General features: G+C 37.7%; 1 protein-coding gene across 6 annotated transcripts in view; it reads right to left on the minus strand.

Annotated features, from left to right (window-relative positions):
- Positions 1-16,357, minus strand: part of ZFYVE28 (zinc finger FYVE-type containing 28) — a 149,816-nt gene that overhangs the window by 59,889 nt on the left and 73,570 nt on the right. The window lies entirely within an intron of this gene.

A 16,357-nucleotide genomic window follows, 5' to 3' on the forward strand; every position in this document is an offset into this window, starting at 1 on the left:
TTCCTTCCATTGCTTAAATCCTGGTATTGGGCATATTTCTCTCATCATTATTTAGCTAAAGTCAGCTGGGGAACCAAACTATTTTGCAAACTACTTCTCACCCAAAGTTACAGAGCAAAGAGCGAAAGGGAGGATTAAAGCATTTAAGTTGTAGAAGGGCACAAGTCACTCGTGATGTATTTTAAAGCCGTTATTACTGATCTATTTTGAGCCCAGGTGCTTTCCCTGTAGCTCCCACTTTATTAGCAGAGCAATACAGGCTGGGACATTAAGCTGAAAAAGTCAGATTCCTGTTTTCAGGGAATGAATAGAAGCTTGCAAAGATCTCTTAGCATTGGAGAGATACAGTGCTAACAAGTCGTCCTACCAGTTAAATTTTACAAAAGCTGCAGGAAATACAAAGAAATATTAAGGCAGGAAACTCTGAGAAGAATTTTACTTGAATCTGATTATATCAGATTCCAAATAATCCAATTCCATTTTATTTTAGGACATTTCCCAAATTATTTTACTTGCCACCAAACTTGAATATGGGAAAAAGTAATTTTCACTCTCTTACCTTTTTAACACCATCTCCCCACCCCAAAAAGGATGAGACCCATATTGAAAAGCTTTCCTCTTTTTTACTTAAATACATTATTTTTCAAACACAATCTTATTCTACAGCAGCTACAAGACAGATCAAATTCCCCTTTTACAATCACCTACATACTCAAAATTCCTTATATATCGAAGAGTATTTTATGCAAATGGCGTAAAGCAACAGGACTCAGGATCAAGCAACTGCTCTGTATTTTCTCTTTTTCTAACCATTATACCTTGTTAAAAGTACTAAGATTGTCTAAATCATCTCAGAAGATAATTATAAGCATTATGAAATTTTGTACCTTAATGCACTTAAACCAAAATTGCAACTGAAGGCAACAGGATATAATAAAGATAACTAGTCTTTTTACAAAGCAAACATAATACTAATTATTCAGTATATCATTTGTTTACCACCTGAATGACATTTAATATTCTTCCTCATTTCTTCAGTATTCCTATAATCTTTAGATGTTTCTACTTCAGAGGACCCAATATCTACCAACGCATCTCCATGGCTGCCAAACTTCCTGAGTCAGTTTAAAAACATAGTTATTTTTAACTTGTGCAGTACTAGTAACTTCAACCATAGGAAATTAGAATTTTAATATATACTTCCTAATGGAAGTAAGTCACAATAGGCCAATCTCTAGACTAGTAGAAGTTGTTTGTAAGGAGTTACCTGGCTTCACAGAGGCAGCTGGTCATTCTGTCAAAAAGCTCAGTGAAAAAGCCAATTAAACAGATGAGTGTCTTTTCCTGCATACTCTAGTGGTGATATGGGAAGGAAAGAACAGTTGACAGAACTTTGTCATTTAGTGTATACATGCTGAAAGATTTTTTACAAGGTGAATTTTTTTGCTGTTTCAAGGTGTGCCTTTTACCAAACTTTCTGATTTTCTACAGGGTTTATTTTAACCTACTACAGAAAAACACACAAACAAACAAAACCAAACACACAGTTCTCCATCACTTCCCTTCCCTCTTCCGTTCCTTCTCCTCAAGACAGCCAGAGCAGAGCAACCTAAATAGGAAATCTGGAATACTTGCTCCCATACTGATTTCAAATCTCAGCTGCTTTGAAACTGGAAGGATGCCAGACAATTTGGACAGACTACCCAATGCACTGTAAGCAAATTAGTCTTTTCTTTAAAGGAGCTTCAAGAAACATTCAATTTAGTTAAATTACAGTATTCTGCTTTGTAAGCTGAGAACGACTGGGTTCAGATACACAGCAGCATTGAAGTTTTGCTCTAATTTAAGCAACTGAAATCAATTAGTTGGAATTGAAGTAGCAAATCTTTCACTTGATCAATTTTTCTACATAAAAGCCTTTTTTTAGACTTTAATGCATCCTTTGGTGGTTTTATCTGTTATCTTTTGGTTCATTTGCATACTGGGATGAGCACAGTTTTGTCTCAGCTGCTCTGTTTAGGCTTTCCAGCAGCACAACAGTCAGCCACTGCAGAGATTCTGCTTTGGGATTTACTCCAAGTTCCTCATTTCCTGGAAAACAGAGCTCGGTGTTTCACATAACAGAGAGCACTTACATTTTGTTTTGGTAGGAAAGCTAATGAGTGGTAGCAAGGCAATGTATGTAGCTAGCCACAGTAGAGGACAAAAAGTTGGTTTATTTTTGGTCGAGCAGTAATTGGCCATATACTCAATAATCAGAGCACAGAGCTAACAGCAACTGCTGCATTAGCTATTGCATTAGGTATGAAAAGCAAAGCAAGTAACTTCATTTTACTTACGCCCTAAAAGATATGTTCAGATTAAAAAAAAAAAAAAAAAAAAAAGCAGACAATATCTACCCTTTTGTGCATGTCCTTGATAAAACCTATGCTGCTTTTTCACACTATTAAATCCAACACGACCTTCCTGCGGTCTTTTGCAAGATGACTTCAGAGGAAGGTAACTTTTTGTGTTGTTCAGTACCCTCTTTAATATTCCTTTCTTGAATTATCAGTAAAATCTGGCCCAAGGTAACACAACATGATAATATCACCATCAGCTTAACAGATAGTATTTTAGCCTCTTCATTTAAATACATCCTTCACATTTTTAATATAATTTTCTGGCTTGATGTTAAGTTGCAGACCTCTTTCAACATCACATTTATGACAGAAACAATAGATGAACACAAGTCAAGGCCAAGCATAAAGGAAGATTTTGTTGTAATTAAAGCAATTAGCTAATATTCAGATTTTTTATAGGTTACTTTCATCAACAGAAGAAACCAACAATAAGGTGACACATTCTTTCGTGCAAGTAACAGGATTTCAAAGGACATCCAAAAGTCCTGGGTTCAGAAGCTAGCAAGGTCTCTACAGATCCTGCTTCACGTACCGAAGACCCAAAGTATCTCTTAAGCCAGCAACAAGTTCCACCGCTCTCCCTCCAGCCCACCTTGTACAGAACCCAAAGGCTGTGCTTTCAGTTTCTCTTTTGCTTGATCAACTATTAGACTATTTCCCAGTGCCACACAGATTCACAGAATGGTTTAGGTTGGAAAAGACATTAAGACCATCGAGTCCAACCATTAACCTAACACTGCCAAGTCCATCACTAAACCATGTCCCTGAGTGCCACATCTACACGTTTTTAAAAGTACCCCCAGGAGCTAGATGATCTGAAAGTCCTTTCCAATCCTAACCATTCTACGACTCTATGGTGACTCAACCACTTCCCTGGGCAGCCTGTTCCATGCTTGACAACACTTTTGGTGAAAAAATTTTTCCTAATATCCAATCTAAGCCTCCCCTGGCGCAGCTTGAGGCTGTTTCCTCTCATCCTAGGAACTGTTACTAGTGTAAAGAGACCAACACCCACCTCGCTACAGCCTCCTTTCAGGTAGTTGCACACAGTGATACTGTCTTCTCTGAGCCTCCTTTTCTCCAGGCTAAATGACGCCAGTTCCCTCAGCTGCTCCTCATAACATTTGTTCTTCAGCCCTTTCACCAGCTTTGCTGCCCTTCAGCACCTTAATGTCTTTGTAGTAGTTGGGGCCCCAAAACTGAACACAGTATTCAAGGTGCAGGCTCACCAAATCCCTCTGCAGACCCTTCCTATCCTCCAGTAGATCAACACTCCCACCCAGCTTGGGTCGTCTGCCAGCTTATTGAGTGTGCACTTCTAGATGCTTCACTTCCTAAAAGAACTGAATATTTTATGTATGAACTTTTGGCAGTAGCTCCTAGTTTAACCTCACCCACTCCAGAGCAGTACCAAATTCCATCATGAATTAAAGACAACTTGGATCTCTAGCAATTCAAATGCTGTATTGCCCCATTCCAGTAACAATAATGCAGCTTGTGTTGAACTGCAAGTTCAAAGCTTCTCCTCCTGAACTGTCTTGCTAGTGTACCCTCATTGGGGTACTAAGCACTCCAAACATCACAGGTTTATTAATGGAAATTTTGATCTAACCTCCTGTATATATTCAAAATTTATTACGCATACACTGAATAATTACATCTCCCCAAGTGGAGCAACTGTTACACCTTATGTGGTGAATGCTGGCACACCAATTTTCAAACAGAAGAGGTTATAAATATTTGAGCACAGCTTCCATTAAAAATGCTTTTTTTAACAATGATGTACTATTTATTGGCTAAAACAACATTTTTATCAGTAAGCCAGTGTGCACTCTTTTGACAAATTACCTTTAAATTTAACATATTTGTTCTGAACATCTCTGTATCTAGCACAAAGACCTAAGCATGGAATTAATTTCCCTCTTTTCTTACTACCCAAACATAGCTCTCAGTAAATAAAAGAGGAATCCCCATTTACAGAAGGGCTGTTTATAACTAAGACCAACTTGAGAGACTACATTAAGTATAGCATCATTACAGGGCACCATCCTCTCTCTGCAGAAAAGAACATTTTCTGATCTCAAAAATCTACATGTTCCTGATGCTAAAAAATAAAAAAAAAAAATCTGTTTTTCTCCTCTGTGCCAAAAGCCATTAACTAACATTAGACATGACTGTTTAATGAAATGAAGTATATCTAAACTTGTACTGAAAGACTGTTCTCAGTACAGAGCTTTTCAGCCAAATGTCCCTTTATCAGTAAGGGATATAACTTAAGAACTTTGTCCACAGTGAATCAAAACATGGCAAGATAAATATCATGGATATAAGACATATTCTTACAACAGTGTATATGTACCGAGGCCTTTTCTCTAAAGACTCTAAAATCTTTGTCTTTAAATATGAGACATTTGAAAATAATCAAGTAACTTGGTACACTAACAACCCTTTCACATAGTTTCATAACAACAGAATAAGAGACATCTGCTTTGAACATGTGTATCTTGCTATAATAAACATAAAATGGGCTTTCCCCTCCACCAGTACCCAGCAACTGCTTTCCTACCGTGGTACAGTTATCCCCAAACTGCCCTAAAATGTACTTCAAGGTTTCCCAAGCACAAAAGAATTTCGGCCTGGTTTTCAGCCTGGCACAGAGCTGGCACCACCTTCTTTGTACTGCCCCAAAGCTGCTCCGCAGCTGAGGCCACGAGCAGAACAGAGGCAATGTAATCCCTACTTACTGCCACCTTTGCTTTGCCTTCCCGTACTGCTGAGTGAAAGCATCCTGCATCCTCAACATGTGCAGTGCTGAGCTGGTGTGGAGCCAGCTTTCCTCCCTATGGTTCTCTGCTGCAAATTAATTCCCTGACCTGCAGTGCACAGCATTTTCAATCCACTCTGCCCACAGCCTTAGATAACAGCGAGTTTCTCAGAATGACCTATTTGATCCATATGAGCAAGCGGAAACACATGAAAAAGCTTGTTAACGTGGGAAACTACAATTTAAGACTACAGTAGTACACACTATTTTCAAAGAAAAAAGTATCTTACAATATTAATCTCTGCCTATATAAGATCAAATATGAATCCAAAATGCAGAAGGGAAATAAAATTCTTGTCAGTTGATAGAGTTGCAGTGTTGGTCCAGCTTACGGTCAAATATTTTATATTTTCTAGCTATTATACTAGTCATTCCATAGTGAAAAACAATAGAAGTGGCCAAAAGTTTCCCAACAACAATGGAAAGCTGTTAAACAGGTGCAATTAATTATTATATTTGCTAATTAGAAATGTTTATTGCTGCACATTTGTTTTCTACCTATCTGTATCATGCCAATGATCGCTTAACACTTGTGGGGGAAAACCATAAATTTAAGATCTCCCTTTTCAGTCAGAGTCCAACAGAAGAAAACCCAACTCTTCTGATACTTTCAGGCTATTTGGTGTATTCAGCACAATTATATTCAAGTTCTTTTTCTTCATTTACAGTGAAGTACAGTAAAAGCATATGAAAGGGTTGACAAGCATGTGTGTGCTCAGAAGAAACATTACAAGCTTTCACTCGATCACACAACCTAATAGCAAACAGGTACCTGACACTGACTGTTTGAAGATATCAGGCAGCACAGAAGACATCTGTTGCAGTAATGCAACTCATGCAAGTAATCATTACTAGGAGTAATGAGATGACAAATGTTGTAATCAATTATAAAACAGCTGAACTGGAAACTCTATAGGAAAAAACCCAAGCTTTATCATCACAGATAAACAGTGCAACAGAAATGCGCACTGCCTTTAATCTAAGGTTAATCCTGACATCATCCCTTACACAATGCTTTCACTTTCTTTTCTAAACTGGCATTGTCCCGACTTAAATTACATTGGAAGAGATTATGTAAAAGAGAGCAATTTTCTTTGAATAAGGCTTGGCTCACTCTCCCATCAGTCAACTGCCCAATCCTTCCAGCATGAATTTCTGGCTTTCCTACATCTGTATCAAGTCTCTTAAATACAGACCTTGTGACAATTTCTCTAGAGCCACCAGCTCTGTTATATTTTAACACAAGCCTCACAAACAGGTACAATTCAGAAAATGAGCATGATTCCCTCCTTACTACAGATAAATGAGCGCTGCCCAAGCGTTCGTATACAACTGGATGGGCTGGAGAGAACCTAGTTTTGGTTCCTACTTATTCCCTCTACTATTCAAAAACACCTTTGTTGTCTACCGTTTCTAAACTCTGGCAACACAAAGATTTCTTTCAGTCAACTTCCTTACTCGATCTCAATAATTACCCTGCTATCTCCTTCACTGACCTCCACTAACATAACTAATACAGTGTCTCAAGGGTTGCAAATTAAGCAGGCTAGAAAGACTTGGCCATTACTTTAGCTAAAAGTACTCCTGGCTCAATCCACACTGTTTAACCTTTATATCAATTAACAAAATGACATCAGGCACAGATTCTTGCCAACTTCTAACCAATCATTAGGTTTCAGAATCCAGCAGGGAGTTTTTAACAGCTTTAGTGTAACTTGTCTCCTTTAATGAGATGTATTTCTGCCTAATTCTACAAGAAAATGTTCTTCGATGGACAGATGCAATCAAACATGCAAACCGCACACCTCTGAACTGCCTCATTGTTCACAGTGATTATGGTACATACTCCCAGTTTGCTCTTGTCAAGAATGTTAATGAACACAATTAATATTTCTCAGATAACTCACTGCCAATCCACTATGACACCAGCATTGTCCTACGAGTTATTTAATAGCTCTTCACAAATATCTTCTTCATCAAGAGACGCTCATTAATGCTGACTTTAAGAATTGCTTTTCTTCAGCATGGATACAATTCAGATCAAGCACAGAATAAAAGGGCATTTTTTTTCCCTAGAGATTCCTTATTCTCCTACCCTTTAAACTTATCTGATCATAGGAGACACCTTCAGATAAATTGTACCTTCTTTTACACTGGAAATAGAAAACTACTTTTCATCAGAGGCAGGCACCAAGGAGCGTAAGTCCATTCTGCAGCAGTGTTAGGCAGCAAGGCCAACTTGCGAAGTCAGCCCCTTACCTCACCTACTTTGCAGCTTTTGTTCTCACCTCCAGGCACACAAAGGCTGCCTCACCAGCACTCTCAACTTACTTGCACGGGGTCATATATGATTGCTTTCAGTGCACTGATCCACAGTAACCCAGATCGTTTCTCTGTTAAAGTTCACAGAATGACTCTGCAAATACAGGCATCAACGTACAGCTGAAGATGTGGTTTTCTAGAGTTCTAAAGCTGACCACAGCTTATGTAAACTGGCTATGGATAAGGATCTATACATCCACTGCTCTCTTTCCACTTCTGTCTGCAGATACTCCAACTATATGTCAGCACTTTCATGCCAGGGTGCATCCATGTGCACAGTAAATCAGTGTGCCCATTTGGCTAAGAGTGTGATACCAGCAAAGCATCACACTCTACAATCAGGCTTCCAGGTGATCCCACCCGCTCCATGGCTGTTCACTCACTGCTGGAACACAAGCCACATTCCTGTAGCACATGGACTGGAAGCTGCTGGAAGGAAGGAAGGACAAATAAGGCTACCTACTTCTTTGAGGACAGCACAGTTTCACATCAGTTTAAGCTACTGGGAAGCTGTGCTTTAACAGGGTGCCACGCTGAAGTGTGGGGATAGGAAAAAGAATAGTGTAAATTTGGAATGGAAAACCTTTCAATTGACACTGCCAATGGACCATGGAATTATGCCTAAGGAACTAACACAGAAATACTTGTTTGTGCAGATTTTTTTTAATAAAAAAATCAAAGTTTATTTTCCTTGTTTGCCCATACTCAACCAACATAACCAACATATCCAAGCAGTAAGGTAAGAGATTTACCAAAACTAAAATGTTCATAACATTTCTACCGAGTGCCTAAGGGCTTGCTTGAAGCAAAGACTGGGCGTTCCACATGCAAAGCTGCTAAAGTTATCACAGGACTCTAACCAAAACCACTGAAATTTAAATAAACATTTTTTCCTGAAAACACTCTATCCATTTCCATTGATACAGTTATAAAAACTAGCAGCATTAATCCACAGCACTGGTAGATTTAAAAGCCTTTACTTGCTAAGAACAAACACACTTGGCATGAAAAAAACAACAGAAAACCTGATTTCACTGAGTACAGAGTTAATTGAGAGAGTTATGTTGCAGTTCCGCAGCTGCAGACAACAGGCACATGTGGTATTATACCACTAATAGAGTTACAGAATCATAGAATAGTAAGGGTTGGAAAGGACCTTAAGATCATCTAGTTCCAACCCCCCTGCCATGAGCAGGGACATGACACATGAAACCATGTCACCCACAACGCTGTCCAACCTGGCCTTGAACACTGCCAGGGATGGAGCATTCAACGCTTCCTTGGGCCCACAAGAGTTCAACTCAAAATTGCAGAGCCCAGCTCTTTAGAGACCTCTATTCTAACACAGAATGCTCAGGCCTAGGATAACTTCTACTATCTGCATTTTTTAAACGAGTTACTAGAGGATCTCCTAAAAATTCACACAAAGATAATGCTGCCTTCTTTGTTGATGAGTGCCCTTAAAGTTTTCTTTTCTCAAGCATAAAATATGATGTACTTTCAGACTTATTTGCATTGCAGAATAAGCCAGACAACCACAAATGTGTTAATTAGATCTACTGAGAGAACTCTTCACATTCCAGCTTCAGGGTTAAATTATTTTCCAGTCACATTTGCAAAAACACCTATGGAGGACAACAGTACAAATAACAAACAGGGCTGACATTGAGGCCAGAAGTTTGTAGCAATGTGTAAAAATGGAAAATATTTTCTAATCCCAGTTATCCACAAGTCAAAAGTAGGTATCGCTCTGCAAGCCCACTGGAATTCACCCTTATTTGTTTATAATACTACATCAGACCTAGCCAGAGAAACTAAACAAAAAAATACGACAAAAAATAAGACCTTCTCACAGTATCAAAACAATTCAAAAAGCAACAATTACAAGAGCTTATGTCAATGAAACAGTTTCTCTCAGTGTCTCAGTTGCAGAAATCAATTCAACAAGCTTTGCAGCCCAAAGATCACTTACGCTTCTACATTAACTACTGCTCCATTTTATTATGAGTAAGTGGAACAGCAGCAACTTTAGCAGTAGTACAGATACCCTGGGGTAACTGAGAAATCAAAGAATACAAATATCCGTTGCTTGTTATTTGCTCAAGTAATCTTCATGCATAGAAACCTTGAGAAATGAAAACATATTCTCAGGGTAAACCAAGAATTTATATTGTGTACATCATATGGTAGTATCAAGAGCACTACATTTTTCAATTAAATTTGAGGCTTTCTTCTGAACTATGGAACAAGCACTATCAGCATATAAGTTGGTTTTATTTACTTCACAGAGGGAAGAACTGTGTACTTGGGGTAATACTGCTACTGTTCATCTCAACGCTACTTTAAAAAGCACTGAAGAAATAGTACTACCCTGTAGAAACTGGAAATCCATCAGGACAAAGCAGATGGCATAAGGAAAAAGGTAAGCATGCTTAACCAACATAGCACACTTCCTGCATAATTCATTTCACACAAGTATTTATTTCCTGAAGCCTTTTTACATGTGCTAAGTAATGGGAAGTTTTTGTGTGCTCAAGTAGTGCAAAAGCCTGCAGGAGCAAAGCCTACCATCTGACGCCTGCTCTCCAACATCAAAAACTTTTCCTTACTGCAAGCTGGTTTCATATCAACCATTTCACACTTTTTTAAGCAATACTAACTTCCTAATACAGGTAATTATTTCAAAAATGACTTTTTTTTTTTTTTTTAAATGACTGTCTTAAAGTCTGCATTTGAGCCAGAAGACAGTCACTGTATTGTTACACCACAAAAGGAATTTGGAGTTACGACTGAACTTTTTAAACTTCTCTGTCTAATCATAAAGTTACGATGACTGAACAAGCTATCCTAATGGGCAAGCTTATTTTGTTCCCATCACCTTGAACTCCAGCCACTCAATTAGTTTAACACTAAATTATATCCTAACAGTAACAGAGCAGTTTGAAATTCACCTATTCTCTCAAACTCCCAAGTATTTTGTAATCTCTCATTCTAATATGTAGAAGTCCTTGTTGCGCTCAATGCAGAATATATGTAGATGTAGCTATGCATCTACATAAACATCTAAATGCTTCATTTTGTTTAATGAAAACTTATCACAACCTGACACATGAGAAAGCAAGGTTGCACAATATTCCACAAAATGTTTGTCATAATAATCCATTATTCATATTTGGAATGTTATTATTACAGTGCTGTTATATCCCTTGAAAATAGATGAAATAGTTAATAATTCATGAATTATTTTATATAGAAAGAGCTAGCCCTTATTTTAACATTAAGGTCCCAAGGAAAATTAAATTCCACTGCTAAGAGCTGTCTTTACAAAAAAATGATTTGCTGCCTTGTCTGTCTTATCAGACTTCCCCAGCATTAAAGAAAAATTAAATGAAAAAGCTTCTAACAGAAGAAAATAGACTTAATCCAAGTATAGAAATATCACCAAACAAATAATTTGCATTTACTGTTAATCTTGCTAATGTGGTGCTACCACATGTATGTGGAGGAAAAGGAAAATTTTAGCAGATATAAGTCAGGAGACTACATAAATAATGCAGAGGCTGATATTAGAATTTATCCTTCTTTGCAATAGTGAAAAAAAAAAAGTTAAAATTTAGCAAATTACAATATAGGAGAACTGACAGCAATCCTCGTGATGGCACTGGTGAAGAACTATAAAGCCTCTAATAGTCAGATGTGTCACATTACATCAATTCCTATGGAACTGGATCTGGTATAGTCTCACACTTTACAGATGCTAAGAAAAGTCAGTTTTAAAATGACCTGGCTCCATTGTCCTCGTTTAGCCTCTGAATGCTCTGGGAATTACGCCATTGTGTCCCAGGTCCACTATGTCAACATTCAATCAAGATACCAACCTGTCAATTTTTCTTAGTCTAAAAAGTATGATCTAGGGCAGATAATCATGTTTTAAGAAATGAAACCTCATCTTATCTTTTAAAATAGAATGTTAGAAACACTTCATAAACGCAGAAATTAAGAGCCTTTACAGCCGGGCTCTCTTTCAAAAGAAGAAAATATACTGGGGGTTTTTTGTTGTGGTTTTTTTTTTTTTTTTTTAATTTGAATAAAACCTGTCAGATCTGGACCAAAACAAACAAAAAAATTACTGTTTTAACAAAATACAGATAAAATATTAATCTTGCTCTCCTGTTACCACCTCATGTTTTAAATGGATGCCTACCTCATCTTCCACCCAAGGTAGTATTTTCCCACAGGAGTTTGCATGCAATTAAATGCAGTCATTGGAACTAGATGATCTTTAAGGTCTCTTCCAACCCAAACCATTCTGTGATTCTATGATTTTAGCACGCCACTCTGTGACAAAGGACATACCCCAGATGGGCTCCCAGCAGCATTTTACCCTTTACTCATTACACAGCCCATTTTCACCCTCTTTCCATGCTCTACCGTAAACTGCTTCAGCCTGTACATTTGAACCACTCCCTAACACATAACACATATTCTTTTACAATAAGGGCAAAACTTTGTTTTTATTGACAGTTGACTCTCAACTCATTTCACAAATGAAAGTGATGCTTTCAGTTGTTAAATTGAACTGGAAAAACTATGGAGATAAGTCTGACTGAAACACAGCATTTTTTATAATATTCTCCATGTATTTTATATTGCTACAGAAATTAAGACAGACAAGTGATAATAACACAACACTGAAATATGCTTCAGCTTTCTCTAAGGGTTCCGATTCCTCAGCAACATTAAGTTACACTGTGATAGATAAGGAGGTTCAGATTCATAGATGTCTGCTTCTCACCCACTACATGGGGGAGTGACCTATGCACGAAGCAACCCACTACAAGCTACATTTAAAGCTTAATATTACAGCAAACAAACTGCTGATGGCTGACTTGAAAATGCAGGATTGTCAATTGCTGTAATTCAAGAGGTGCTTCCCGAGCAGGCAAATAGCAGGAAAAGAGTGAAGAGCCTATATAATATGCTACCAGTCACCACAGTGTCAATAACTGCTATCAGTGAGCCAGAGTCATGTTTCACAAATATCACAAATTCACCATTTTACTGTGCTGTGGTACAGTGCCAAGCGTAACACAGCCAGGCAAGTCCACAGTTTACTTCAGGTCAGTGCCCTGACGGGGGCAAATTCCTGCCTAGTGCACTTTAGCAGCTCAAATTACCCATTGCTGAGACACAATCTGCAGCTCAAGGAACAGTTTTGATAAAACCATGCTGGGAACTGACTTAGATGCTATTCTGAGACCTCGCTACTGTACACGCAGAAGTAATTCCCAGAGTACTGAAACAGCAAGTACTATGATCCTGGTAACATTTCCACAGTGTCAAGTACTTATGCACAGGTTCAACATTTACCTATCAAGTCCTAACCAAAATTCTACTTTAGAGACAAAGGGACATCCTACCTATCCTTTTTTTCATTTAAGAAAAACTTACATAGCTTTTCATCTGCACACTTGAGTTACTATTAATTTTAACAGAAACCAGTAGAGAAAGAAGTGTTTTATTCTATGGGCTAGGTATTAATCACATAATAAATGCAAGATACTGTATTAATATGTTATGTTCTACCACTGACATGCAAACACCATAGTTTTGAAAAGTTAATTTGCTGTAAAAAGTGTGATTTTTATCATCAAATAGTATTAAGGCAAAACAGCATAAGACGACATTCAGACTTGCAGTTCTTTAATAAGGACTGTTAACAGACTTCAAGACTGAAGTCCTCTGCATATCACAGAATCACTTGGGTTGGAAGGGACCTTAAACATCTTCTAGTTCCAATGCCCCTGCCACAATGCACAATACCTTCAACTTGCCTTGACTAACACTGCTGGTTAAGACTGAAAATGTTAAGTCTGTCCACTATAAAGCAGCACACCTTTTAAGCAGAGTCCTTCTGTTTCATCTCAATCTGTTCACACACTGAAGTAAACTTGGAGCTCTTTAAGAATAGTACCGAAAGTTGAAAGTATAGACAAAGATATAAAACCTAGCTCTTCAGATATGCTTAAGAACCAACAAAATATAACCTCTCTCTAAATAGAATCAGTTTGTAAGACTTGTGATTTTTCTGAGACCAACACCAATTTAAAGATATTTCTCTAGTTAATTAAACTTTCAAATAAACATTCTCTAGTTCATAAAACTTTCAATAAAACAAAATTTCAAGACATTATCTGTTAATCAAGCAGACTATTAGTAAATCATCTGAAAATCAGCAACTCAGGTACAACAAACTAATTTCAAAACCAGACGAAAAGGCAGGACAGGGTTTCCAGAAATCTTTGCCTATAGAAAACACTAAAATCTGATAGAAAGACTATGCCCCTGTAAACTTCATGCAGGTGAAAACTGAGAATCATCTGGGAACTTTAATAATACATGGAATCATACCACATTATACAAGGTAGGAAGGGACTCTCTAGGATCATCTGTTCCAACTTTTCTCAACAAAAGCATGGTCTATACAAGATGGCCCAGCACCTGAATCTTAAAAGTGTCTAACATTGGGGAACCCACCACTTCCCTGAGGAGATTATTCCAATGGCTGATTGTTCTCATTGTGAAAAATTTTCCTGGTGTCCAGTTAGAATCTCCCCAGGAGTAACTTGTGTCCATCACCCTTCTTTTCCATGTGACTCCTTCTAAGAAGCGAGTCTCCACCTTCTTTGTAGCCACCCTTTAAATACTGGAACATGATAATAAGGTCTCCCCTGAGCCTTCTTTCCTCAAGGCTGAACAAACCCAGTTCCGCCAGCCTTTCCTCACACGGCAGGCTTCCAATGCTTTGATCATCTTTGTGGCCCTTCTTTGGACTCTCTCCAGCCTGTCCACATCTTTTTTGTATAGTGGGGATCAAAACTGAACACAAAACAGGGACAAAATAGGAAAAAGAGAAACCATGCAAAGACTGGGAGTCTGGTTATGTCATGTGGTCACAAGTTCCTTTTCAAAAGCATTGCTGGAAAAATCAGAAGGAGCACATTTCTAACTAAAAAAAAGAAAAGTCTCAGAATTGTGCAATTGTGGTTGCAGGCATCACTAAAGTATTGCACAAGGTAGCTGCTATCCTACTTTCACAAGCACAACCTTCCATTAGAACCAATTTAACCCTAGGGCTGGCTGTTGGTTCTCAGCCTTCCTCAAACTTTACCATACCTTAGTCTAAAACTGATTTTTCCTCTTATTGTGCAGTATTAGTCAACACCTACATTCTGAATCCTTACTAAAATATTGCTGCTCCTCTTGTTTGGCATTTACATGACAAGTTCTTAAAAGGAAAAGCCAAAAACCATCGCTTTTACACAAAGTACTACAAAATAATTAGGTCCTAATTAGCAAAAAGCAATTTTTGACATGACATTTGACGATGATCTGACCTATTCTGCAGAAAATTAGAAATTTCAAAAATAGCTACATGAAAAAAATAAAATCATCTCCATCTTTTCTTTCAGCTCCAGCAGCAGATTGTTTTAGTAACAGCAATCTGCTTCACAAATGAAAAGAAGAAATTACCAGGCATCAGAAGGTATTAAGTCACAGGGTGGTGAGTCACTACATAACAAGCCAAGCAAACTGACCAAGGAGCTACTGAAGCCTGCATTTCTTGCATTCCTACAGGTGAAACATTCAGAGAAGCTACTTTTTGAAGAGAACAGCTTCTCAGCTCTGCATATAGTAACAAATAAATCAGAAAGCCTGTGCACCTGCAGAGAAATAGGGAATAAACTGTCATCTCCAGGGATAAAACAACAAAGAAGAAGATGATCTTGTACCATGATATAGTTCGCCCACCAGTATTATCAAAAAACATTTTCTAAAAAAACAGTCTGGAAAATACTTGCCTAGAAAGTTTGTGGAATGTCCACTACTGGAGGTTTATAAGTCAGGAAAGTCACTCTTCACAAATATTTAGGTACAGCTGATACATCACACTGAAGACTAAAGTCAATTACCTTTCAAGAAAACTCTCACCCTATTCCATCCCCTTCCCCCCCAATCACTGAATTTTGACTGTTACGAAACTTAGAGTTTCCAGTTTGGTAAACCCATAAACTCTACATTTTTCTCTAGGGACAGTAAAGTAGGAAACTGCGAAGATATTCTAAGTAGGTAGAAGTATTAAAATTGTTTCTGACAAAAATGCATTGACTGTGAACTCTCTGTAAGTGCTCTTCAAAAAAAAATTGCACTTTTAAAAGCTAGTTTTCTTGCAAGCAAGCACATAATACCTGACTTTTTTTTTTTTCCAACAGACTCAGCTAACTTGATCTGAACATTTGCTACAGTGATCAGGGCACTGTTCTTCAAACCCATCTTAACTTGATTAGTGATGAAATTTTTCCACACAATGAAGTTAGGTACATTTGATTATAAGTAAGAAATTCTAGCAAGAGGCAAATCAAAATATATCCTTTACAGTTAACTGCCATTTTTTTACTTGGTGGAGATGTAAGTGAATCTCTATTACTATGGTCTTTCCACTTACAATTCTGAGCTGACAGCAAGTGTTTAGTTTTCACACAGAAATCCTCCTACCAGCTGAGCATATGGTGTATTCTGGACTTGAACCTACTCTGGTTTAAAGTGTTTTTCTTGGGTGTGCTAGAGAGGAAGTATCAAAGCATCTGTGCAAGTACAAAGTGTACCACAAAAATTTCTACCTCCAAAAATTTGGATTTTATTATTGAAAAACCTGGTGTAAAATGGCATACAGTGTGACAGGTAAAGCTGTACTTTTCTCAAGGTTTTTCCAATTTCCGAATTGTTTTTCTTAATAAACTATCCTGGT

This window comes from Strigops habroptila, chromosome 7 (genome assembly GCF_004027225.2).
Source record: "Strigops habroptila isolate Jane chromosome 7, bStrHab1.2.pri, whole genome shotgun sequence".
Taxonomy (NCBI): domain Eukaryota; kingdom Metazoa; phylum Chordata; class Aves; order Psittaciformes; family Psittacidae; genus Strigops; species Strigops habroptila.